The 27463-nt window shown below is 36.8% G+C and overlaps 1 protein-coding gene across 2 annotated transcripts in view; it reads left to right on the top strand.

The window, feature by feature from the left end:
- Nucleotides 1–2173: 2173 nt before the first annotated feature.
- LOC115210706 (monocarboxylate transporter 12) overlaps nt 2174–27463 on the top strand; it is a 103413-nt gene continuing 78123 nt past the window's right edge. For both annotated transcript variants that reach the window (XM_029779399.2, XM_036502094.1), the window contains exon 1: nt 2174–2372. The gene's annotated coding sequence lies outside the window, so the exon portion shown is untranslated. The remainder of the gene's footprint in view (nt 2373–27463) is intronic.

A 27463-nucleotide genomic window follows, 5' to 3' on the forward strand; every position in this document is an offset into this window, starting at 1 on the left:
TATATTGGAACTGAAGCACAAGCATGAACTTATTTACTATCACTTAGGATGGATAATAATAACTCAGACTTGGTTACGCAACAACGATCGAAACGAAAGAAGAAAGAAAACGAAATAAAAGAAGTTTGAGAGAAATACTGAAGGAAAGCGACGCGAAGAACCCGAGAAAAGCAATATACACAAGAGAGAGAGAGAAGAAGAGAAAGAGAGAGAGAGAGAGAGAGAGAGAGAGAGAGAGAGAGAGAGAGAGAGAGAGAGAGCAGCGATGAATATTTCTGCTTTGCTCATAAGAGAGTGACTCATGCTAAATAATAAACAGTGATGTTGATGACGAGGTGGTGATGGTGATGGTGGTGGTGTCGGTGGGGATGATGAAACTGCTGCTAGTGCAGCTGTTGCTGTTGATGATGATGATGCTGGTGAAGATGATGGTGGTGAAGATGATGGTGGTGAAGATGATGATGACGATGGTGATGACTGATGATGAGGATTGGTGAGAATGATGGCTATGCTAATATCTTCGGCGGGGAGAAATTGTTTTAGTCAGAATTTATTTTGCCTCAAGGGCACTCAGTATATAAAATAAAATCATACAGACTCTTAAGTAACTAAACCAAACTATGTAAGCAATTAACTCACTCACTTAGTCACTCACTCACCCACTCACTCACTTACTCAATCACTCACTCACTCACTCACCCACTCACTCTTTCACTCACTCACTTACTAACTAACTAACTAATTAACTAACTAACTATATACACCTATATTACTCTCTCTCTCTCTCTCTCTCTCTCTCTATATATATATATATATATATATAAGAGAGAGAGAGAGAGAGAGAGAGATACATACACACTTATATACACACACATATACAGACATATATATCCATACATACACACACACACATATATATATACATATACGTATATATGTATGAATGTATGTATATGGCGGGAATCTTTTACTGGTTTCAGTAATTAAACTGCGGCCATGCTATAGCACAGCGTTCGATGAATATTATTATTATACAGGCGAGCATATATCATTCCCTGCAATTACTTTACTCCGATGATTATTTTATCGATTTCTCTTTATCCAATTACTAAGTTGCAGAACTGATAGCAGCATAACGTAAACAACAATACCGGTCTTTAGACCAACGTAAACAAAAACACAACCGCACTCGCGCAAACAACTTACGCACGTATGTACGCGCGCGCGCACACACACACACACACACACACACACACACAGACACTTATGTAAGTGTGTGTGTGTGAATTATGCATGCATGTATGTATGTATGTATATATGTATGAAACTGGTAAGGCCATATTTCAAATGGGCACTCAATGCACGCGTTGGGTGGAGTGGATGTGTTATTTAGAGCAAAAGCCACTTACATACATAAATATATACAAACATGCATGCATACATACGCACGTGCATCCATCCATCCATCCATCCATCCATACATACATACACGCGTGCATATATATATATATATATATATATATATATATATATTTTTTGTTTTTTGAAGTAATAAAGTTAATGTCTGGTCATGAATACACACATGTGCACGCGCGCGTGTGTAATGCATAACAGATACATACATACATACGTACATACATACATACATACATACATGCATATATATATATATATGCATATATATATAATTATATATATATATGTATATATATATATATATATTATATATATATGTATATATATATATGCATATATATATATATGTATACATATATATGTATGTATGTATGTACGTATATATATATGTATGTATGTATGTATGTACGTATATATATATATATATATATATATATATATATATATATATATATATATATATATATATATATGAGGTACGAATGCATATATGCATGTGTGTACATATAACGTTAAGGAAAAAGAAGCGTATGAATGTTATTATACGTGGTGATGGTATTAGTGATATTCCTACTCCAATCATATGATGTGTTGTTGTTGTTGTTGTTAGTAGTAGTAGTAGTAGTAGTAGTAGTAGTAGCAGCACTAGTAGTAGTAGTAGTAGTAGTAGTAGCAGTAGCAGTAGTAGTAGTAGTAGTAGTAGTAGTAGTAGTAGTAGTAGTAGTAGTAGTAGCAGCAGTAGTAGTAGTAGTAGTAAAAAAAAAAGAGAAAGAAAAGGTGAAGAAGCTTCAGATAAGTTTTGTGTGCTCTCTAACGTTTTAGTCGTTTTTAACGAAACACGCACTCTTAGTAAACGTTATCACACCGCTTGTAACACTCATTGCATACATCGCGCAACACTGTCGTGTTTACTAAACCACTATCAACAGCAAATTACACTTCAAAAAGCGACAAAGGTAAGCTTTTAGATCCCATAAACACAAGCATGCATCCATATGCAAATAAATTTAGGATTTATGTAACTTTTTTTCTTTTTTTTAAATTTCTAATTAGTCAAAATTTTGTGCTAATGGATGTGGAAAAAAAGTTCATTTCTTTTGTTTAGCTTTTGGTTAGGCTTTTCTGTTGCCGGACAAACTTTTAATACTTTAAGATTTCGTCTCCTCTTTTCTTTAACTTTCTTTACATTTTTCTCTTTCTCTCTCTTTGTCTTTCCTTTCTTCTCTCTTTCTCTCGCTTCTTCTACACATTCATATATGTATATACAATCATTTTCCCTCTTTCGCTGTCTCTTTTTCTCTCACGTCGTTTACACACACGCGCGCGCACACAGACACACTTATTTTTAAATGCGTTTGTTCTGCAATTTATATAATTTTGTAAATGATTCTAACAAGTATTAACTTTCTTTTTTGTGTTTATGTTATTTCAGCATCAAACAGAGAATTGATATACAGTATATAGATATACGTACATGCAAGCGTGTGCGCACGAACACACACATACAAAAGTGCGCGCACACATACACACACAAGCCAGCTTACACACGCTCATTTATTCATCTGTGTTTTATATGTATATGCGCGTATTCAAACATCTCGTATATACATGTATATGCTTATATTTTGTACTTACATTATACGTTAATACGTGTATATGTACATACATGTGTACACAAGTCCATCCATCTACTTTCGAGTGCTTATAATTATATATATAAGCATTCATATATGGATATATATGTATGTGTACATACATATACGTATACATATTATATATATATATACAGATATATAATATATATATATAAATGTATGTACACATACACATTTGCATGTATGGACGTATACATACGTCCATACATGCATGTACACATACATGTACATTGATAGCGTTAGAAAACCGGCGACTGAGCTTTACCGTTCCGTTAGATGTTAGTGAAAGTTCGTGTTTTAACCGCATATCAAAAATGGGAACCTATGATTATAAGCTAGAATTTGTCAATATTTGTCGTGAAATTGCATCAGTTGTCAACAGCCACGATTCGAGTCTATGTAGTAATTTCTAAGTGGTTGTTGCTTGACTCGCTAAAAATAGTCGCTAAATGTCGCAGAAACCACTCTTAAACCAATATGGGATATAGGATAACGAAGTCCGGGGCTTTATTCATAGTTCTATTCAATCAGCAACTGAGATCTATAAATATGAGATGTTATTAAGGAAACTCTGGAGCATCAATATAAGGAAGCCTTAAGGCGGTGAGCTGGCAGAATCGTTAGCACGCCGGACAAAATGCTTAGTGGCATTTTGTCCGTCTTTATGTTCCAAGCTCAAATTCCACTGAGGTCGACTTTGCCTTTCATCCTTTCGGGGGTCGATAAAATAAGTACCAGTTGAGCACTGGGGTCGATGTAATCGACTAGCCCCTCCCTCTGAAATTGCTGTCAAAAAATCGTGCCAAAATTTGAAACCAATATTAGGAAGCCTTTGTAAAACTTCTATTTTTCCTCACCGCCATCGGATCTGTGTCAGTGCACTATAAGCTAATTACAAATCGTCTTGGCAGCTGATGGAAGCAGCAGAGAAGCCGGCTTTGGATGACATACTGTATTGAAACTAGGCGCCTTGACGTGCTGATTTTAAATCATGACTAGGGTCGATTTCGTTTCAATCGGATCCTGAGGCTTCACCTTTCTTCCTCCCCACAAAAAGAAAATAATGAATAAATAAAAATATCCCTTAGTTAAAGGAAATCATTATCGTTAACATTTCAGTTTCTATATTTAGATAATATAGCTTGATTGCTTGAGCAACTGTTACGCCTGATAATTACTTCATCATGAAGCCAGTCTTTGATATGCTGCAATAGCTAATCTTTGAATGGGTAATATTATACGTATTCCTAAGGCGGCGAGCTGGCAGAATAGTTAGCACGCCAGGCCCTTATGATTAGCAGCATTTCGTCCGTCTTTACGATCTGCGTTCAAACTCCGCCGATGTCAACTTTTGTCTTTCATCCTTTCGGGGTCGATTAAATTAAGTGTCAGTTGCGTACTGGGGGTCGATCTAATCGACTGGCTCCCTCTCCCAAAATTTCGGGTCTTGTGCCTAGAGTAAAAAAGAATATCTTGCTAAATATTGGTTACATCCCGGCATAAGTTTAAAACTCTGAGTACAGTTAAACTGGGTTCACTTAAACGGCAAATTGAGGAAACATGAATCTTGTACCATCCCATTTCCTTCATTTTTCCAAATCTTTTCTTTGTGCTTGAGAAATCAATATTGTTTACTTTTTACTTTTGGTAAGCAAACCATGTCTGCGACCCGGTTTCAATTTCCATTAAATTTAATTTGCACTACTAACGTTTCCCTGCAGGATATGAATATTATATATAATCTCAATTCTTTTATGCCCTTAGATAATTGTCTTTTGCCAACAAGTAGATAATTTGTAGTTACGTAAACAAGAAAAAAAAGAAAAGGGAGAAGAAAAAAGAAGACAAGTGGAATTATGTATGTCAAATGATTGATAACAGACGGGAGTGTTTTTAAAAAAAAACAACCTCTTCATCTCCCTTACTATGTGTGTATATATATATATATATATATATACTTGTATGAATGTATGTATGTACTGTCGTTTAATTGCTCCATTTTTGTACTAAAATATCAGGGGGAAAATATATAGAGCAAGCTAATGGCGCAAATTTTTACGCCCCTTCTTTTGTGCTTAATTGGGAAAGCCAGCAGACATATTGCAATCGGTTACATATCTTTCTCTGGATTACGGACTTGTGCCTTGTTAGAAGTTCTTACATAGCTCGGTGATAATGCCGGTACGATACACAACATGGTTGTAATGTTGCGAGTAAACTATAGTTCAATATTTCTAGTCCCAAAAGCGGCGAGCTGGCAGAAACGTTAGCATGCCGGGCGAAATGCGTAGCCGTATTTCGTCTGCCGTTACGTTCTGAGTTCAAATTCCGCCGATGTTGACTTTGCCTTTCATCCTTTCGGGGTCGATAAATTAAGTACCAGTTACGCACTTGGGTCGATATAATCGACTTAATCTGTTTGTCTGTCCTTGTTTGTCCTCTTCGTGTTTAGCCCCTTGTGGGTAGTAAAAAATTAGGTATTTCGTCTGTCTTTACATTCTGAGTTCAAATTTTGCCGAGGTCGACTTTGCCTTTCATCCTTTTGGGGTGGTCTATAAATTGTGTACCAAAAAAAAAAAAAAAAAAAATTTCAGGCCCTGTGCCTAGAGTAGAAAAGAATATTTCTAGTCCCAAATTTAACTGAGATCAATAAAATAAATACTTATACTGAAATTGAACAAATTCTCTAGACCCTTGTTAAGGTTTAATATTGGTTTTACATTTTGGTACAAGGCTGGCAATTTTGGGGGAAGAGTTAAGTCGACCCCAGTGCTCAGCTAGTACTTATTTTATCGATCCGTATAAGATGAAAGGCAAAGTCGACCTCGGCGGAATTTTAACTCAAACGAAATGCCTCGAAGCATTTTGCCCGGCGTGCTAACGATTCTGCCGGCTCGCTACCTGGTTAAGACTTAATGATACTAGTAATAATATTTTTTTCTAATTTGGTACAAGGCCAGCCATTTTAAGAGGAGTGGTTAAGTCAACTGGATCCCGAATGGATAACAGGCAAAATCGTCTTCCGCAGAATTTGAACTCAGTAATAATAATTAATCTAAGCACAAAATCAGCTATATTCATAATTTATACTTTATGCAAAGAAATGTTGATAATGAAGCACTCGGGATGACTGCTCCAAAGTCGGAGCAGGAGATAAAGTCAAGGAAAACTAAATTTTTGTGAAAAATCAAAGTAGTGTGAATATCAGGATTCTGAAGATTTTTGTAATTCTTTTAAATCTTGACAGAATGTTAGCAATTTTAGGTGTGAGGCGGGTGGGTAAATCGATTACATCAACTTCAGTGCTTAACTGCTCCTTATTTTATCGATCCCGATAGAATGAAAGGCGAGAATACGTGTCAGCTCTGGGACACTTTCAGGAGTAGATGACCTTGTTGATTTGAGACAACCAGACGTACTTTCACAGTTGACGTATATGGGTACTTGTGACTCAGTTTGTGGAGTGGAAAGAGATTGAGTTTTGGAGGCTTACATAGTGCGCGCGCGCGTGTATGTGGAGTGCGGAAGACGCATGCGGAAGCTTTCTCTGTTGAACCACAGCTTACAGAACAAGATAATAGAGAAGTCTAAGGGAGTGGAATTTCGCAGAGTTGGTAGATATCGTTTTAGTAAGCATGTAGAAGGGTCAGATGTAGTTTGCAGACGATGCGATGTACGGTGGCATAGTTTGCGTTTCTGATCATAGGTACTTGGTGAATGTGTTGACCAATGGAAACAATCCAGTTTGCAGCGCTATCTCTTTTCTGTCAAACGATGAAAACCATGCTTTTTTCTTTTTTTATCAGCTGGGTTGTTGTAGCGCTGCCAAAAGTGAATCACTTAGAGGGTTTAGAACTTTGAGCTTGTATTTTGTACTGCGAAGGATACTTAACTCAGAACTTGCCAACTCTGGCCTGAAGTGCCTTAGGAACCACATGGGATGGTATATGCCGTAGTATTCAGAGACTGTGATGCTTTGGCGACACTTCAATCACAAACACTTCAACCAATAGAGGTTAGTGATTAGAATGGCTGCGTGTCCGTTAAGGGATGCGTGTATCAGGTGAAAGTAAATTAATTAGCGACTAAGATATTGCGAAGGATTCAGTTTCTGCCCTGGCAGCACAAGTATGGGTCGAGTGTGAAGGCCAAGAATGGTTTTGTGCATTGCAAGAAGAGATTTAGTCGAATAGTTATTGGAAGATGGAGGCATTCAGACAGCGCTAGAGGGGGGAAGATATATTTAGAAGCAGATAAATTGAATGCTTTTGGTATGCAGGTGAGAGAAATGTGTGGCAAAGAGAATGGAATCTACATATATGTGGGCAGTGAATCTTGAGTAAAGAGTTTAGTAGAGATGTCTAGTGTCATCTCCAAAAGATGACACTGGACATTAGTTCATTGCAACCTGGTAGCAGGAACAGTTTAAATAGGTGGGAAATAAACACATACACACGCACACACGCGGGCGCGCGCACACACGCACACACACATACACACATGCACACACCAATGCATATATAGACGTCTATTTTAGTCACCAAAAGTAAAATCCGTGTTTTTTTTAACTAGTTGGCTTTTTTTTGAAAATCATTCGGTTTGTTGGAGCTTTTATAGGAGATACACCAAAAACTGAAAGACACAAAAACAGGAGAAAGATTTTTTTATCAAAAATCTGTGTGCTCAGCAAAAATCTGTTTTAACTGCCTCTTCAACAGCGAAGAGAGATGGCGATAAAAATAAAATTAAAAGTGCCTCCTGTTTTAAGAAAAAGCAGACAAATCTAAATCTAGTCATACAAGCCTAAAGGCGCATTGAATAGCTCGTTGCCATTATGTTTTATTCCAATGTTGTCTTTATCAAAAAGTTAATCAAAATCATTAGTACGGTAGGGATAAAATTCTTGTCAAACTCCAAACTATTAATAAAAAGGGGCTGAGAAATTGTGGGATAAAATTCTACAATACCAAAGTGGTTCCATATAAAACATTACCCTTCTGTTTGTAAGCCACTTCTTAATACCTCAAACTTCAACGCATCCATAGCCTTAGATAATCTAGTAAATATCTGTGATCGACCACAACACAACTTTAACATTTTGCTTGTTGAAGTAATTTTTATTTTATTTACACTACCATCAACTGTAAGGAAAGTGGATTTCCCGAAGAAATACACTATCCAATAATATCTCTAAAAACCAAAGAAGGTGTACAAGTGCAATATTATTTAATTTAACTATCCTTTCACCTAAAGCACCGTATCCAATATTACTCAAAACATTCTTATGATTTGGGGGTACTGCCTTATTTGTCATCGTTACCATAAAATTTTAAATAAGAAAATTCTAAGAGTTAGCTACAGCTATACTAGCGATCTCCAAAATGTTAATAAAGGAAACTACGAAAATTACAACAGCATTCCTTCAGCAAACAAACCCCAGTGGAACTGTGCCAAAATTAATTTATGTCCTCTAGACGGTAAATACCTCAACAAGAAGTTGGCATAAAGTCGTTAAGAGGTTTTGACCGACCAGAGCGAACGTGCTTGCTTAAGCTTAACAGATTGCAACTTCAGGAGCAGATTTACACATAACGTATATTCTATTAAGCATCATAAGAGAAGACACATGACCTTGCTCTAGCTAATGTATGGGATCGAGAAGATGAAAGTATAACAAATTTCAACGTACAGTTTTCAATGGCGGACTTTCCCAAATCATGTTCTGAAGAATATAGTTCGTATTCTCTGTGTACCAGTGGAAAATTTTTCATCTTGCCATCTACGGTGAAACTTTCGAAATCAAAGGATGGGTTAAACTCAAAAATATTATCACAAAATGTTTATTTTGAAAAGCTGCGCCTATGTATGCATGCATGTATGTATGTATGTATGTATGTATGTATGTATGTATGTATGTATGTATGTATGTATGTATGTATGTATGTATGTATGTGTGTATGTATGTGTGCGTATATATATATATATATATATATATATGTAAAAGTTAAATATATATATTTATACACACGCACACATTCACATAAATATGCATACATACATACATATATATATAGTTGTAGGTGTGGCTGTGTGGTAAGGAGTTTGGTTCTCGACCACATTATTCTGGGTTCAGATCCACTGCTTGGCGCCTAGGGCAAGTATCTTCTATAACTTGGGCTGACCAAAGACTGGTAGGTGGATTTGTTTCCTCGTTTTGACATTGCATTCATTGTCGTACAAGCAGAAACATTCTCAATATTTTCAATATTCTGCGAAAATATGTTTGGCCAAGGGAATATGATACGTTTGCTTGAAAACAAGTGAGGGTTGGTGACTGAAAGAACATCTGACCGTAGAAAATCTGCCCCGACTTAACTCCGCCCGACCCGTGCAAGCATAGAAAGGTGTACGCTAAATGATGATGATATGTTTATATACGCATGTATGTATGCATGGGAGTGTGTGTGTGCGTGTATGTGTAAATGGTGTGTATGTCTAAATATACAGTTACCTAATTCTATACTTTCTGGACAGACTCTTATAACGAAACTTAATATTATAGTAGTTTAACAACTAAAATCGTCAAAATATACCTCTTCTTGTTGGTTTGCCATTCCAAGAGTTTTCCGCTTAAATTTGAATCTCGTTGTAAAGAACCTTCTCGTTGTTTTATTTGGCTTGATTTGGTGTTCTGCTCGTGATCAGAGATGCACATAACGTCAGTCACTACGGGATATGATCAACTGGTTATGGTCAAGCAACTGACAAGCAAATCTGTGGTATCGAACAAAATATTTGCTGTAGCCAATCTTAACACTTCCAATCACTTAATATCAAAAGCCATGAGAGTCAGTGCCTAGTACTGCATCAGTGTAATTTTTATTATATTATTATTATTATTATTATTATTATTATTGAGTGAGAGAGCAGTACATGTAATCAAAGTGACGCTGGGCTAAAATATACGAACCCAGTATACCCACATTATTATTACTATTCTTCTTACTATTATTACTAGACGCATGGCTTAGTGGTTGGGGTGTTGCATTCACAATCGCTAGATCGTGATTTCAGTTCCTAGACCGGATGATGTGTTGTGTTCTTGAGCAAAACACTTCATCTCACGTTGCTCTGCGATCATTTCGACACCTGACGTATGGTACACCGTCGAGTCGATGGAGAGAGTGAGCTAATGCATAGCACATGCATTTGATCACAATAACCAAATCATTTGTGCAGGACGTTCGGCAATAAAGCTTAACACGTATACGTCATCTTCGACGGGAGTGACTGTATTATCATTATTATTACTGAGTGAGAGAGCAGTGCATGCCATCAAAGTGACACTGGGGTAAAATATACGAAGCCCAGTATACCCATCATGACTACCCGTCTGATAAGGGTACACCAGGCACATGCATCACAACCATATGTGCGCGGCATGGTGATCTCATATCAAGATAAACAGCACATGACCTTGTAGGTGGGGCCCAGTTAGAATTTTCTTCTGGTCGAGTAACCCATCCTGCTCAAAAGGTCCATGAGTAAGGGTTGTTTAAGGATGTTGAACGAAACACCCATGTTTCCAGAGGTGAATTATTCAAACCCCAAAGAATCCTTCTCAACACATGGCTATGATGCTCCCCCACTACTTCTGCTCGTGATCAGAGATGCACATATCATCAGCCACTAAGGGACATGCTCAACTGGTTATGGTCAAACAACTGACAAGCAAATCTGTGGTATTGAGCAGAATATTTGCTGTAGCCCATCTTTTATTATTGTTATTATTATTATTATTATTATTATTATATTATTATTATTATTATATTATTATTATTATTATTATTATTATTATTATTCAATATTTGGTAATTTCAGGCAAATTTCTACTGCCTCACCTGCTACACCACCGTATTTCTGGGTCATGTGCAGCATTGTGTTATTTTTGTTGTTGGGAGAGAGCAAATTTTCCCCAGTATTGAATTACGTCAGTTTCTTTTGTTATGAGGTCTGGTGCAGTCCTTTGTTGCATTTGTGTTTATGTTGTGTTGTGTGTGTAATGCGTTGGGTATGCAGCCTGCTGGTGGTAGTTTATTTTTTTTTTGATATTTACTTTATGGAGTGTGTCTTGTGTTTGTGAATGGTTTCGTTTGAGTTGTAGTATTGAATTGATAGTGTCTTGTGCAGGATGTGGGTTGTTCCTAGCAGAGATTATTACTATTATCATCGATGAGCTGGTAGAGTCGTTAGCACACCGGGCGAATTGCTTAGCGGTATTTCTCTCGTCGCCGAGGTCGATTCTGCCTTCCATCTTTCGGGGTCGATAAAATAAACACCAGTTGAACACTGTGGTCGATGTAGTCGACTCGTTCCCTCCCCCAAAATTGCTGTCCTTGAGGCAAAATTTGAAACCATATTATTATTATTATTATTATTATTATTATTATTATTATTATTATTATTACCATCACTTTATCACAGGCTTTTTTGGAGCTCCTGGAATCTTGCATGCATAGCGGGCTTACTACCTGCAGCTTACAGTACCATGTTATTCGTTCTTTTCAGCTATCTAATACGTTCCCGATTATTCTGGCCATACCAAGGAGGCAAACCTTTTGTAACAGTTCTATTCCAATTTCCATTATATTCCTTTTGATGCCTTTTGATACTGTTCCCAAGGACCTAACAATAATTGGCACTATCTTCACCTTCTTCACCATTTTCGCCTTTCTTCTTCATTATTATTATTATTATTATTATTATTATTATTATTATTATTATTATTATTATTATCCTCTTTCAATTCTGTTTCCATTTCTTGCCAACTGTCTTCCCGGCGCCTAGGGCAAAGAAACTCACTGTATACATTGGCAGGCCATTAAAATAGAAACACCAAATCGCTCATTTACAAAGGCATGTGACCGAAAAAAGGGGAAGAAAGAATAAAAAGGGAAAAACGGAAAAATTAAAAGATAGGAAAAAAATGAGGAAAAGAAAACAAAGAGAATAAAGGGGGAAAAGGAAAGAAATTTCACAGCGCCATTGCTCTTCTCAATACATGTGACATACCAGTCAAAATAATCTTTTGGACTTCCTCCACGGATGGTAAGCCAGGGATCATCCTCAATTTTCAGTTCCTTTTTTTTATCCATTCCAAGCGCTCCTACAATCACTGATATTGTAAACGTCTTGAGATGCCACATTTTTTCGATTTCAAGTATTGTTGTTATTATTATTCTTAGTAGCGTGCTAGCAGAATCGTTAGTACGCCAGGCAAAATGCTTAGCAGTATTTCGTCTACCGCTACGTTCTGAGTTCAAATTCCGCCGAGGTCGGCTTTACCTTTCATCCATTCGAGGTCGATAAAATAAGTACCTGTTGAACACTGGTGTCGATATAATCGACTCATCCCCTTCCCCATAATTGCTGCCCCTGTGGGAAAATTTGAAATCGTTATTATCATTATTATGAGGGTCGTTGAAACGTAGAATATCGAACTCAATGTGCTGCAGTATTTAATTACAAATCTCTACGTTTTAATGTTTATCATTCTTTAGACGAAAATAAAATAAGGTATCAGCTAAGTGCAAGATGTGCTACAAGAACTGTGTCATCGGCTGAGTCATGGGAATGATAAATGTCTTCGTCACTGATGCAACACGATGAATATTTCAGGATGTAAGCCTCCTGAACGAGCGTGAGACATCATAACAACACAGAGTAACCCAGAACAGTAAAACAAACAAACAACCAGAATAATGGAAGGTAACAGAACGTGGTAAGAACTAAGACTTGTTAAAATATTTAATAGGGACACATTAGGTGCCAATAGAGATATCTAATAGGATATTAACGAAGCCAGAAACAACACCTGTCGGACTCGTTGAACAAAAAAGTTATTTTAATCTCCCAAACGATAAAACAGTGAACCATAAAAATTACAAAAGCATAACATGCTTTCCAACAGTCATCAAAACTTAACTCCGATAAAATCGCGGAGAATAAATAAGCATCTAAAAAATAATTTGTTTCCAGAAGAGCAGAAGGAATGCCGCAAAATACCATGTGGCTGTTAAAATTAATAATTGATCAACACTGAGATGTGGATGCAAAAGATTAAAAACTACAAAACTTAAACATAGCTGTACAGCCTAACATGGTTCCGTTAGGTTGTACAGTGAAAGTACTCATTAAAAATGTGAGCACTGACTACTACTACTACTACTATTAATAATAATAATAATGGTTTCAAATTTTGCCACAAGGGCAACAATTTTGGGGAAGGGGACTAGACAATTACATCGACTGGTATCTATTTTATCGACTTCGAAAGAATGAAGGACAAAGTCGACCTCGACGGAATTTGAACTCCGAACGTATCGACGAGCGAAATACTGCTAAGCGTTTTGCCCGGCGTGTTAACGATTCTGCCAGCTCATCGCCTAATAATAATCCTTTCTACTGGAGGAACAAGGCCTCAAATTTGTGGAGCGGGGACTAGTCGATTATATCGACTCCAGTGTTTCATTGGTACTTAATTTATCGACCCCGAAAGGAAGAAAGGCAAATTCGACCTCGGCGGAATTTGAACTCAGAACGTAGCGACGGGCGAAATACCTATTTCTTTACTACCCACAAGGGGCTAAACACAGAGGGGACAGACAAGGACAGACTAACTACTACTACTACTAATAATAATTGCCCTGACGCAATACTAGGCATTGACTCTCATGACTTCTGATATTCACTAGTTAGAAGCGTTAACATGTGCATATTTTGTATTGGTGCAAAAGATGGGCTACAGCAAATATTCCCGGTCTGGGAATCGAAACCGCGTTCTTACGACCGCGAGTCCGCTGCCCTAACCACTGGGCCATTGCGCCTTTCTATGTTGTCGGCTGTGATGATGATGATAGCATTATTAGTGTGAGTTTCCGTTATGCCAATTTTCATCTCATTGTTCGTTTGTTTCTATTGTGATTTGGCATTAGTTGTCTAAGCATGTATTTTTTCAAAACGTAATGTATATTTTGGGGAGTGGCTATTTAATGAGAATACAATCACTGCTGAACTAGCATCTTCTTCCTTTCTTACAACGGTAGCCATTTAGAACCGCAAAAAAAAAAAAAAAAAAAAAAAGAAATGGCTTTTTTACTAAACAGTCAAAAACAAGGTTTAAAAAACGTGTTTAACTAATTCGAAAGCCTTTTACTAGTAAAACGAGCAAATATTAAGTATAAGTAAACATTTCTTTTTCATTCGAGAATAGAAAATCAACTTCTAAACGGGAGCTTTGCTGAATATATGCATTCACATCAAGAATCAAGTATAATCTACTAAAATAATACTCTTGTGTTTTTTTTCTCCGTCGCAGCATATGAATGAGAAAGGAAGGAAGGGGTGATGGCAAACTGGTAGTGGGATAATGGAAATTCTACGGTGAAAAGAAAAACAAAATTCAAACAGCGTTTCAACTCTGTGGAAGTATGTGTGAGTATATGTGTGTGTATGTAAAAGGGGAGGTATGTGAAAGTTTGTGTGTGTGTGTACGCGTGTGTGTGTGCAACGGAAGTAGGATGGTGAACTGTGTGAGTATATATGTGTATGTGTGTGCGTGTATAAGGGAAGTATGTGAATGTTTGTATGTGTGAACCAGTGTTCTTACAGTAACAAACGATGATCGATGTCACATCTCAAAAGACAACCACTAGATAACATTGACAAGTGTATTTATTTGATTTACCATCCATATTCTATCTGTTTTGTTAAAAATAATTATTACAATCACACACCTATACACACATATACATATACAAACTCAGTAGAGAAAATAATTATTGCCTGAGAGTATCAAGAACATTAAACGACTACAGTTGTAAGGTATATTATAAATTTGGTAATAAAAGAATTATTAAACTAAAAACTTGGTCTTGTACCTTATTTATATATAAAATACTACAATTAGCAGTCATTTGTTGACGGCACGGGGCCAGCTAGTGATAAAAATAATCCTTTCTTCTATAGACACAAGGCCTGAAATTTTGGTGGTTGGAGATAGTCGATTACATCAACCCCAGTACTTGACTGCTATAAACAAGAACAAGAACAACAATAGCAACAACAACAATAGTAATAATAACAATAATGGTCGCTCCCGTCAGTTTCGATGTATGATTGTTGAAGGAGAGGACTTAGAGCTACAGATAGTAATAGGAAAGAAAAAACACAAAGAAGCTGCATCTATTTGCGATGGATGCATGAATGTAATTTCAGTCCAGGTATGGATTTTGCTACGAAGTCGTAATGGGGAGATTGATGATTTTGATTTTGCCTGGGATTGGGCTAGTGTGTCTGTTGGCCGCAGAATATAGTTCTGTGCTTCTTTTTCTTCAACTCAAATTGTTTGGATGCATCATGACACATTTTACGCCATGTAGATCGATCTAGCTAATGACTTTCCCAAGATATCAAGTTAAGATTTTAGTGATTGCTTCAACTTATCCTTATATTTAAGGAGAGGTCTTCCTTTGCCGCGATATCCCTCTACTTGTTAGCTATAAAGAAGAATTTTCGGAATGCGGTAATTTTTCATTCGAACATGTCCTGCCCATCTGTACTGAATTCTTATCAGCGTACTTTGGATACTAGAGATGTTCCTCTTTTCTAAGATTTTGGCATTATCTATCTTGTGATTTTATGTTGCATATGTTGCGCAAATAGCACATATAGAAGGTTTCAAGTTACTTTATATGTTTGTAGAAGGGAGTCTATGCTTCTGTCCTATGCAAAAGTGGGCTCAAAATACAAGATTTGTATACACTCATTTTAGTTTTCAGACTGACATCGTGTTCATCCCACAAACGATGGACAATTCTTCCAAAGATACTTGTAACCATAACTATTCTAACATTGATTTCATCATCAAGAATACTCTTACAGTTTACTGCACTTCCAAGATATTTAAACGATCCGACCCATTTGAGTGGTTTGTTGTTTATCATCACGTTTGAGTCTTAAGTATGTCCTGCCCCAGGCCTTGGATGGAATAAAACTTCAGTCTTCTTGATACTTATAGTCAGTCCAAATGCATGGGCTGCCGCAGAAAACCTGTTAACCGTTTCCTGAATTCCCTCAAATGTGTGAGAAATCAAAGCACAATCATCAGCAAACAGAAAGTCACACAGGATCTCTTCCTTGGTCTTTTTCCCTTTCAGGTTTAATAGACCTCCTTCTGTGCAAAACTGGTATTTTATACCTTCATGGTAATCCCTGAAATAATAATAATAATAATGATAATAATAATAATAATAATAATAATAATAATAATAATAATAATAATAATAATAATAATGATACATCAGTCCACACCAAGAGTGATGTGTCAAGATTGTATGTAAAGAAGAAAGAAGGAGGACGGCGATTGGTGTGTTGTGAAGGTTGTGTAATGGAAGAGGAGAATAGGTGGGTACAGCTCGCATTTTAAAGAGAATATTGTCTCTTTGAGTCACAGGAGAAGACACTACTCGAAACCTTTGGTGATTTGTTATTGCCTGCTTTCTAGTAAAGAACAACCGCTAATAGAACAGCGAGAGTCAAAACAACAGCAGCAGCAACAACAACAACAACAACAGCAATAACAACAACAATAATGATAGACATAAGGCCTGGAATTTTGGGGGAGGAGACAAGTCGATTACATCGACCCGAGTGTTTCACTGGTACTTAATTTATCGACCCTGAAAGGCAAAGTCGACCTCGGCAAAATTTGAACTCAGAATGTAAAGAGGCCGAAATATCGCTAACCCGGCGTGCTAATAATAATAATAATAATCCTTTCTACAATGGGTACAGGGTCTGAAATTTTTGTGGGGAGGTGGTAAGTCGATCACATCGACCCTAATACTTCACTGGTGCTTAATTTATCGACTCCGAAAGGTTGAAAGATAAAGTCGACCTCGGCAGAATTTGACTCAGAACGTAGCTGCAGACGAAATACCTATTTCTTTACTACCCACAAGGGGCTAAACACAGAGAGGACAAACAAGGACAGACAAACGGATTAAGTCGATTATATCGACCCCAGTGCGTAACTGGTACTTAATTTATCGACCTCGAAAGGATGAAAGGCAAAGTCGACCTCGGCGGAATTTGAACTCAGAACGTAACGGCAGACGAAATACTGCTAAGCATTTCACCCGGCGTGCTAACGATTATGCAAGCTCGCCGCCTTAATAATAATAATAATGATAATGATGATAATAATAATAATAATAATAATAATAATAATAATAATAATAATAATAATAGTAATGATGATGATGATGATGATGATGATGATGATGATGATGATGATGATGATGATCTTTTCTACCATAGGCACAATGCTCGAAATTCTGGGGGAGGAGACTAGTCGATTACATCGACCCTAGTGTTCAACTGGTACCTATTTTATCGACCCTAAAACGACGAAAGGCAAAGTCGATCTTGGCTGAATTTTGTTTCTGCTATTTGCATGTATGTCGTTATTTAGTTTTATTCATGTCAATAGAGAAAGAGCCGGTTTCTAATCTAGATCCAAGGCTCCTTCTTTGGAATTTCATTTACATCAACAAGGCATTTTTGTTTGTTTGTTTGTTTGTTTGTTTGTTGTTTGTTTGTTTGTTTGTTTGTATGTATGTATGTATGTATGTATGATGTATGTATGTATGTATGTATGTATGTATGTATGTATGTACAGATTAATATGTTTTGTTTTATGTATATATTCTCGTGCATATAGTTATATATCTGGATATGCTCATATACTTAAATGAAAAGTTTTACAGATTTTTAAAGTTCCAGTGATGGCTTGGCTCTGTAAGTCTTTGAATCAGCTTTCTCCTTTCTGGTTTTGAGAAGCCTAATTTCTTAAGACTGGTACTTAGGCAATGTGTTTCATATCTCAGTGTTCCAATAATTACAGGTATAAACCTGAAGTTGTAATCTGGGTAGAGTAACTGTAGATTTCTCAACAGATGTATATATGTACGTATGCATGTATGTATGTTCTCTTTCTATTTCTAATTTTCGAGTAAATTTTGAACTGCCGGGCTTCTGCCGTTTCTACCTACCAAATTCCAATTACGAGGCATTGATCATTCCTAAGTCAATAAGGTGTTATTCAGTGGCATCGAACCCGGAAGTACATGTTTGCAAAGTGTACTCTCTTATTACACAGTCACACCTGTTAGCAGGTGATCTTCCTGTTGCTCATCTTACATGAAAAGACGAATCTACTGCTCTTGCCACTTATTCATCTTATTTATTATTATTTCGGCAAGGAGGTGGGGTACTTAGTGCAATGCTATATTGTAACTGTAGGCCATTGTAAAAACAATCCTTCTCCTCTCCTCCTTCTCCTTCCTCTCCTCCTCATCATCAACATCGTCAACCTTATTATGGTGGCGTAGAAAACATAATTGGTAGATCGCTGTATTTTCTTCCGGTTCTTTACGTTTTGAGTTTGAATCCTGTCGAGGTCAACTTTGCCTTCCTGAGATTGATAAAATAAAGATCACTTGCTTGTAGGCTTTTTGGTAAAACAGTTTAATTTCTACCCACGTAGTTCCGGGTTTGTGCAGTACTTTGAGTAAGTGTCTTTTACTATGAGTCACGGGGCTAGGCAACACGTCGTGAATGGAATTAGACGCCTGTGTGTGTATATGTGTGTATTAATGTACACACATACATAACAAATTTGAGCCTATATTAGTAATAATAGTTTCTGTTTTAGGAACAAACCCAGCAAGTTTCAAGGGAGTAATTGACTGGTAGAAGAGAAATAAAAAGTAAAGTTGACCACAACGGCATTTGAATTTAGAACGTAAGGCGGATGAAATGCTACTAAACAGTTAGTCTGGCGTACTAACGATTCTACTGGCTCGCCGCCTTAGTAGTAATCCTTTCTACTAAAGGCATAAAGCCTGACATTTTGTGGGAGGGGACTAGTCGATTAGATCGACCCCAGCGTTGCACTGATAATTTACCGACCAAGAAAGAATGAAAGTTAAAGACCTCGGCAAAATTTGAACGCAAAACGCGAAGACGGACGAAATGCCGATAAGTATTTTGGCCGGCGTGCCGATAAGTATTTTGGCCGGCGTGCTAACGGTACTGCCAGCTCACCACTTTAGTAATAATCCTTTCAATTATAGGCACAAGGCCTGAAATGTTTTGGGGGAGAGGGATAGTCGATTACATTGATCCCAGTACTCAACTGGTACTTAATTTATCGACCCCGAAAGGATGAAAAGTAAAATCGACCTCGGCGCAATTGGAAATCACAACGTAGCGACGTAAAGACGGACGAAATACCACAAAGCATTTTTGCCCGGCGCGCTAACGATTCTACCAGGTTGCCGCTTTAGTATAATAGATAATATCCACTCCAGTACTTGACCGGTAGTTTATTTAATCGAACCCTTTCAGGAGTTGATGATAATGTTGACCATGGCCAATTCAAACAGAAAATAAAGTATCGGAACTAAATACTGTGTGGCACTAATGTCTCTGCCAAAGCTCTACCACGATTAATGATGAAAAAGAAAAGACTCTTAATTTTTGCTGACATCGGCATAATCATAACTTAGAGGAGTGACTGAATGATTTAGACTGCTAGCATTGAATTAAGCTCCGGAAAATAGGAAGAATCGAAATGATGACAGCATCAGATATACCGTTTCATTTATGACGTGTAGTGGGAAGATCACTTGCTTGTAGGTATGGCTTTTTGGCAAAATGCAGTTCAATTCCAAGCCACGTAGTTCCGGGTTCACGCAGTACTTTGAGTAAGTTTCTTCTACTGTAAATTACAGGGCTAGGCAACTCGTCGTGAATAGAATTAGACGCCTGTGTGTGTATATGTGCGTATTTATGTACCCACACACACGCACACATCTTTTACATCACTTTTTTCCGTATTTATTTATTTATTTATTCATTATTGTACTGCTTAACAGGTAAACGTTTTGAAAAAATATACATTATCAAGATTATCTTGTAATTGTTATAGTTTATTCTCCACAGAGAATAATCATTATGACGGGTATATATATCTGCTTGATAAGTGCCAACGCATGAAACTCTCAGTCCTTGAGTCACTCTCTAACTTCTGCCAATTAATAATAATAATAATGATAATGATAATCCGTTCTAATGTAGGCACAAGACCTGGAATTTGGAGGGAGGGTGATAGACGATCACATCGACCCCAGTACTTGAATGATACTTAATTTATCGACCCCGAAAGGATGAAAGGCAAAGTAGTACTCGGTGGAATTTGAACGCAGATCGTAATGACGGACAAAATACGGCTAAGCATTTTGCAGGCATGCAAACGATTCTGCCACCTCGTCTTCTATCTATCTATCTATCTATCTATCTATCTATCTATCTATCTATCTATCTATCTATCTATCTGTGTGTGTGTATGTGTGTTGACTGGATGAACAAGTATTGTGCAGTTTGATATATATCGTTACTACCAGAACCCTTTAGTCCCAAAGTTCGTTCAATCAGGATAGATCTGCAGTTAAACCAATCACAGTACAATATTAATATCTCCATAAGGCGGCGAGCTGGCAGAAACGTTAGCACGCCAGGTGAAACGCTTAGCAGTATTTCGTCTGTCTTTACGTTCTGAGTTCAAATTCTGCCGAGGTCGACTTTGCCTTTCATCATTTTGGGGTCGATAAATTAAGTACCAGTTGCGTATTGGGGTCAATCCAATCGACTGCCCACCTCCCGCAAAATTTCGGGCTTTGTGTCTAGAGTAGAAAAGAATATTAATGCCTTCATAAGGCGGCGAGCTGGCAGAAACGTTAGCACGCCAGGCGAAATATGTAGCCGTATTTCGTCTGCCGTTACGTTCAGAGTTCAAATTCCACCGAGGTCGACTTTGCCTTTCATCCTTTCGGGGTCGATAAATTAAGTACCAGTTACGCACTTGGGTCGATATAATCGACTTAATCCGTTTGTCTGTCTTTGTTTGTCCTCTGTGTTTAGCCCCTTGTGGGTAGTTAAGAAATAAGTATTTCGTATGTCTTTACGTTCTGAGTTCAAATTCCGCCGAGGTCGACTTTACCTTTCATTCTTTCGGTGTCGATAAATTAAATACCAGTTGCGTACTGGGATCGATCTAATCGACTGGCCCCTGCCCCCCAAATTTCGGGCCTTGTGCCTAGAGAAGAAAATAATTGTTAGTACGCCGGGAAAAATGCTTCACCATATTTCGTTTGTCTTTACATTCTGAATTCAAATTCTGCTGAGGTTCACTTTGTTTTTCATACTTTCGGAGTCGATAAAGTAAGAACGAGTTAAACACTGGGGTCCGAAAAATCTGGCCTTTTGCCAACATTTGAAATCAAGATTATTGCTGCTATGGCTTACAACAGCGTTATATAACATCCATAGACAAGCATATGTTGACTTAATACAGTTGACATATGGCCCACCAAATGTCGATTTCAAAACATTAATTTTCAAGAACAAATTTAATTCACACAATGATAAAAACATAATGAAAACAAAAAGCATTGATCATGTTTTCAGTATAATACAAATTAAATAATTTCATCATAAACAATGTTTAATTGATATGCATACAAAGTCAGCGAGCTAGCAAAATCGTTAGCACGCCAGGCAAAAAGCGATATTTCGTCCATCTTTATGTTCTGGGTTTAAATGTCACTGGGATCGACTTTGCTTCTCATCATTTCTGGGTCGATAAAATAAGTACCAGTTGAGCACTGGAGTCGATGTAATCGACATAACCCCTTTTTGAAATTGCTTGCCTTGTGCCCAAATCTGAAACCAATATCATTTCTTGAAATATGGCTGTGAGCTGGCAGTATAGTTTGCACGTCAGGCATTTCGTCCGTCTTCACGTTCTAAGTTCGAATTCCACCGGGACCGACTTTGCCTTTTATCCTTTCGGAGTTGATAAATTAAGCATCAGCTGAACACCGGAGTCAATGTAATTGACTTACCCAAACCCCTGAAATAATTGGTATTGTACCAAAATTTGAAACCAAGTTTATTCTCTGAAATGAGTAAAGCTTGAATATATATAAATCCAATATCGATGGTCTATAATTTATAGATGCAGGCGTAGCTATAGTTGATAGGAATGGTTATGTGATTGAGAAGTTCTCTTTGCAAGCATGTGATTTCAGGTTCAGTCTCATGTGCGGCATCTCGGGCAAGTGTCTTATACTATAGCCCCGGACCAACCAATATCATGTGAGTGAATTTGGCCAACAGAAACTGTCTGGAAACTTATTATGTGTTTGTGTGTATGTGTGTGTCTATATATATATATATATATATATATATATATAGTAATAACGAAAATGGCTTGTGGATGGAAATTTTTAGATTTTATTAATGTATCTCGACACACATTTCTATACACCCCATGTTAATTTGTGAGGACATTTTCATATTCATAGGATAGTATTAAATATTATTTATAATATCTATCTATCTATCTATCTATCTATCTATCTGTCTGTCTGTCTGCCTATATCAATGTATACACATACGCGCGCGCACATATATGTGTGTGTGTGAGTGTGTATGTGTGTGTGCTTCTTGCAGTTGTAAAGGCTTTTTAGCTCTTATTTCTAGCAATGTAGGTGCTACGATGCACCCTCTATCACAACTAGTGACAATTGAAATTTTCCTTTTTTTTTTGTTTTATATTGCGTATAGCTGCTTTCATTATTTCATATATATATATATATATATATATATATATATATACATATACATATACTTACTTGGAAATGTTATATATATAATCGACTTATTCCGTCTGTTTGTCCCCTCTGTGTGTAGCCCCTTGTGGGCAGTAAAGAAATAAGAAATGTGGATCATCAAAAGTTCGGTCATACTGAGTCAAAATTAAATAATATAAAATATGATTTAAATAAAAAAAGAAAAAAAAAGAAAAATTCAATTGTCACTAGTTGTGACAAATATGATTTAAATAAAACAAACAAAAGGGAAAAATTAAATTGTCACTAGTTGTGTCTGAGGGTGCAGGGCACTTCATATATATATATGAGGGTGCACCTACATTGCAAGAAATAATTAAAAAGTTTTTACAACCGTAGGAAGCACAGGTTTTCAAATTCAGATGCATTTTCAACTACAAATTTTCCTATATTATTTTCTGCGTGGAAATATACCTCCTCTTATATATATGTGTGTGTGTGTGTGTGTGTACATATATATATGTACGTATGCCTGTTCGTCTCCTACACCACTTGACAAACAGTGTTGGTTTGTTTACGTACAAATTATCGAGCAATTCGGCAAAAAGGAGCGCTAGTATAAATACCAGGCTTTCAAAATAAGAAATACTGGAGTCGTTTTGCCCAACTAAAAGCCTTCGGAGCGGTGCTTCAGCAAGGCCACAGTAAAATAACTGAAACATGTTAAATATTAGGGTAAATATATATTTTGTAGGAAATGAATAAACAGGGTATTGTAATATTCTTTTATTCTTTTACTTGTTTCAGTCATTTTACTGCAGCCATGAAGGAGCGCTGTCTTGAAGTGTTTTAGTCAAACAAATCAACCTCGGTATTTTTTTAAAGCCAAGTACTTATTCTATCGGTCTCTTTTGCCAAACTACTAAGTTACGGGATGTAAATACACCAACACCGGTTGTGGAGCGGTGATGGGGGAACAGACACAAACACACAGATACATACATACATACATATATATATATATATACATATATATATATATATATATATACACGACGGGCTTCTTTAGGTTTTCGTCTACCAAATTCACTCACAAGGCTTTGGCCAGCCCAAGGCTATTATAGAAAACACTTGCCCATGGTGCCACGCAGTGGGACTGAACCCAGAATCATGTAGTTGGGAAGCAACCTTCTTACCACACAGCCACGCCTGTGTCTATATGTCTGTATATCTCGACAAAATACTTAACAAAATATCCTAATTTCATTGCTGTAAAGTTCATCAAGAAATTACTTCTTACTTGATAGCGTTCATCTAACAGTCCACAAGCTTGTTTATGCCACGTTCAAGATCGTTAAAAGCCTAATTGAAGGGAACGTTAAGTAATCGAAACACGAACTAGGCTGGTAGGTTGGTTCGTACGAGGCTCGTACGACGTTCTTTATTCAAATTCCGCCAAGGTTTGATTTTGCCTCGCAACATTTCAGGGTCGATAAAATAAGTACCAATCAAGTACTGAGATCGATGAAACCGACTTATCCCTCCCCTAAAATTGCTGGCCTTTGCCATCCTTTCAACTTTAGGCGCAAGGCTTCAAATTTTGGAGGAGGGAGAAGGTCAATTACATAGATCGAAGTATGCAATTGATACATTACTTTATCGACCTTGAAAGTACGAAAGGCAAAAATCGACCGCAGTGGAATTTGAACCCAGAATATAAAGACGGAAGAAATGCTATTAGACATTTTCCCTGGCGTTCTAAAGATTCTTTCACCAACACGTTGCGCACTACACGTCTGTTCTCTAGGCGAAACAGCCAGGAACTGACGCTGCCTACCGACGCAAAAGTTCTCATTCATGCACAAGAAAGGTGGCGTCACGTCCCACCCAAACGAGTTCACTCACGCGACATAGTTTTGGTGAGAAAGAATGAAGTTGGATACTGTTTGAACGCACCTCGTATATACCCATACACACACATTATATGCATGTATATATATGTAAATATATATGTATGCATGTTTGTATGTGTATATACACACACACACATATATACAGGGTTGGCCAAATGTCACCTGACAGTAAATCAAGACCATTTAATTCCAAGATTTATGTTTAACAACTGAATGAATTTAATAAAAGCATCTAAATATGAAACATCATGAAAATTGTTCAAACTTAAGTCCTTCTAGATCGACACATTTTTCCATTGACTTTGGTCAGCCCGAAGCTATAGCAGAAGACACTTGCCCAAGATGCCACGCAGTGGGACTGAACCCGGAACCATGTGGTTGGTTAGCAAGCTACTTACCACACAGCCACTCCTAACTATATACATATATATATAGTTATAAATATATAAATACATATATACATACATACATGCATACATACATACATATATATATATATATATATATATATATATATATATATATATATATATATATATATATAGATATATATATATATATATACTAAATATGTGGGGAATTCTGTCTGTGGGTGTGTTTGTGGAGTTGTTAGCTAACTCCTCCTACATCGTTTTATCGATTTTGATGAAAGTTGACACGTGAGAAGAACTCATGTCTGTAATCCTCATGGTATGCTGATATTGTTGTAAAAATCGATAATAGGGCCTCTGGAAGGTATCCTTATATATAGCTAAATATTTCATTTTAACAGCCTAGGGAAATAACCCCTTCGCCCAGATTTTAACAGCCAAAAGAAATAACCCAGTCATTTTCCTAAATCATTTGGTATAAATCAAATTGAGTATGCTTATTTTTGAGTATTTGAACTGTTAGACTTATTTTCGCAATTTATCCAGTACAATCCTTAAACAAGTAAATAGTATTTTCCTAAAAAATAGATCCACTTATTTCGGTTAGTCACTTATTCACGAATATACCAACACTAGCGTTGCTGAGGGTAATATTCTCTAGGAACGCACAAAAGCCCTTTTCAGAGTTATTTACTTTGAAATGTTATTATCTCATATCTGATTAGGCTGTTATTACGTAACATGTTTCACGATTTTAGTATACATACTTTATTATTTCCTCCTAAGTTCTATATGCTCTGGGAACGCATTAAAGCCCTTTTCGGGGCTACTTTATTTGAATTTTTACTATCGGGTAACTAATTTTCTTTTATTACATAACTGACTTCACAATTTTGGTATTCATAATTTATTGGAAATTCCTAAAAACAAGATCCTGTGTAAGACAGTTCGGTATTCTCTGTGAATGTACAAAAACTGTTTTAAGGGCTACAAACTTTGTATTTTTTTATTGGATTAGTGAAACAATTATGAGAACGGAACCAAAGGATAAGCCTCGCTTTCCTGGGAATTACCGGGTACGTCATCTAGTATATACATACATACGAATACGTACACACACACACACACACACACACATATATATATATATATATATATATATATATAGCCACAGGCCTGGCTGTGTGGTAAGAAGCTTGCTTCCCAACCTCATGGTTCCGGGTTCAGTCTACTGCGTAGAACCTTGGACAAATGTCTTCTACTATAGCCCCGGGCCGATCAAAGCCTTGTGAGTGGATTTGGTAGATGGAAACTGAAAGAAGCCCGTCGTATATATATATATATTATATATATATATATATATATTATATATATATATATATATATATATATATCTATATATATTTATGTGTGGGTGTGTCTTTGTGTCTATGTGTGTCCCCCACCATCGCTTGACAGCCAATGTTGGTGTGTTTATGTCCCCGAAATATAGCAGTGCGGCAAAAGAGACCGATAGAATGAGTATTAGGCTTACAAAGAATAAGTCTTTCGGTCGATTTCTTCGACTGAAGGCGGTGCCGTAGCATGGCCACAGTCAAATAACTGAAACGAGTAAAAGAATTAAAGAGTATGTGTGTGTGTGTGTGTGAGCGCGCGCATATGTGTGTGTATGTGTTTATTTGTTTGTGCCTGTGTTTGTCCTCCCACCACCGCTTGACAACCGATGTAGGTGTATTTACGTCCTCGTGACTTAGCAGTTCGGTCTAAGTGACCGATAAAATAAGTACCAGGCTTTAAAAAATAAATCCTGGTGTCGATTTGTTCTAATAAAAACACATCAAGTCGGTGCCCCAGCATGGCTGCTGTCAAATGACTGAAGTAAGAAAAATATACCCTGACACATCTATCGTCGCTTTGTTTTTATCTGATGAGGGACTGGCGTCCGAAATGTTAGTTCACTATTTTTTCCATTGAAGCGTTAAATAATCTACATGTGAAATTTTGATCTTCATGTATTGTTCTTTACAACAGTTATCGTCTTTACACCACTGTATGTATACGTATGCATATATAAATATATGTGAATGTATGCGTGTTTATGTGTATGTATATCTATTCTAATTATTTTACATAATATATACATTGCTGTACAATGCTATATCTTTTCTATTGACAAAAGAAAAAATGCCACGAGTGCTCGATCTTGTAGCAGGATAATCAAAACAGAGCGACATAATTGTATGTAGTTATGCACACATGTACATGTAACTAGCAACAGCGCAATCTATACTTGTAATGAGATTAAAATGAATTACTAATGAAAGTTACTCTAGACACTAATTAATATTTCT

Source organism: Octopus sinensis, linkage group LG4 (assembly GCF_006345805.1).
Source record: "Octopus sinensis linkage group LG4, ASM634580v1, whole genome shotgun sequence".
Classification (NCBI taxonomy): domain Eukaryota; kingdom Metazoa; phylum Mollusca; class Cephalopoda; order Octopoda; family Octopodidae; genus Octopus; species Octopus sinensis.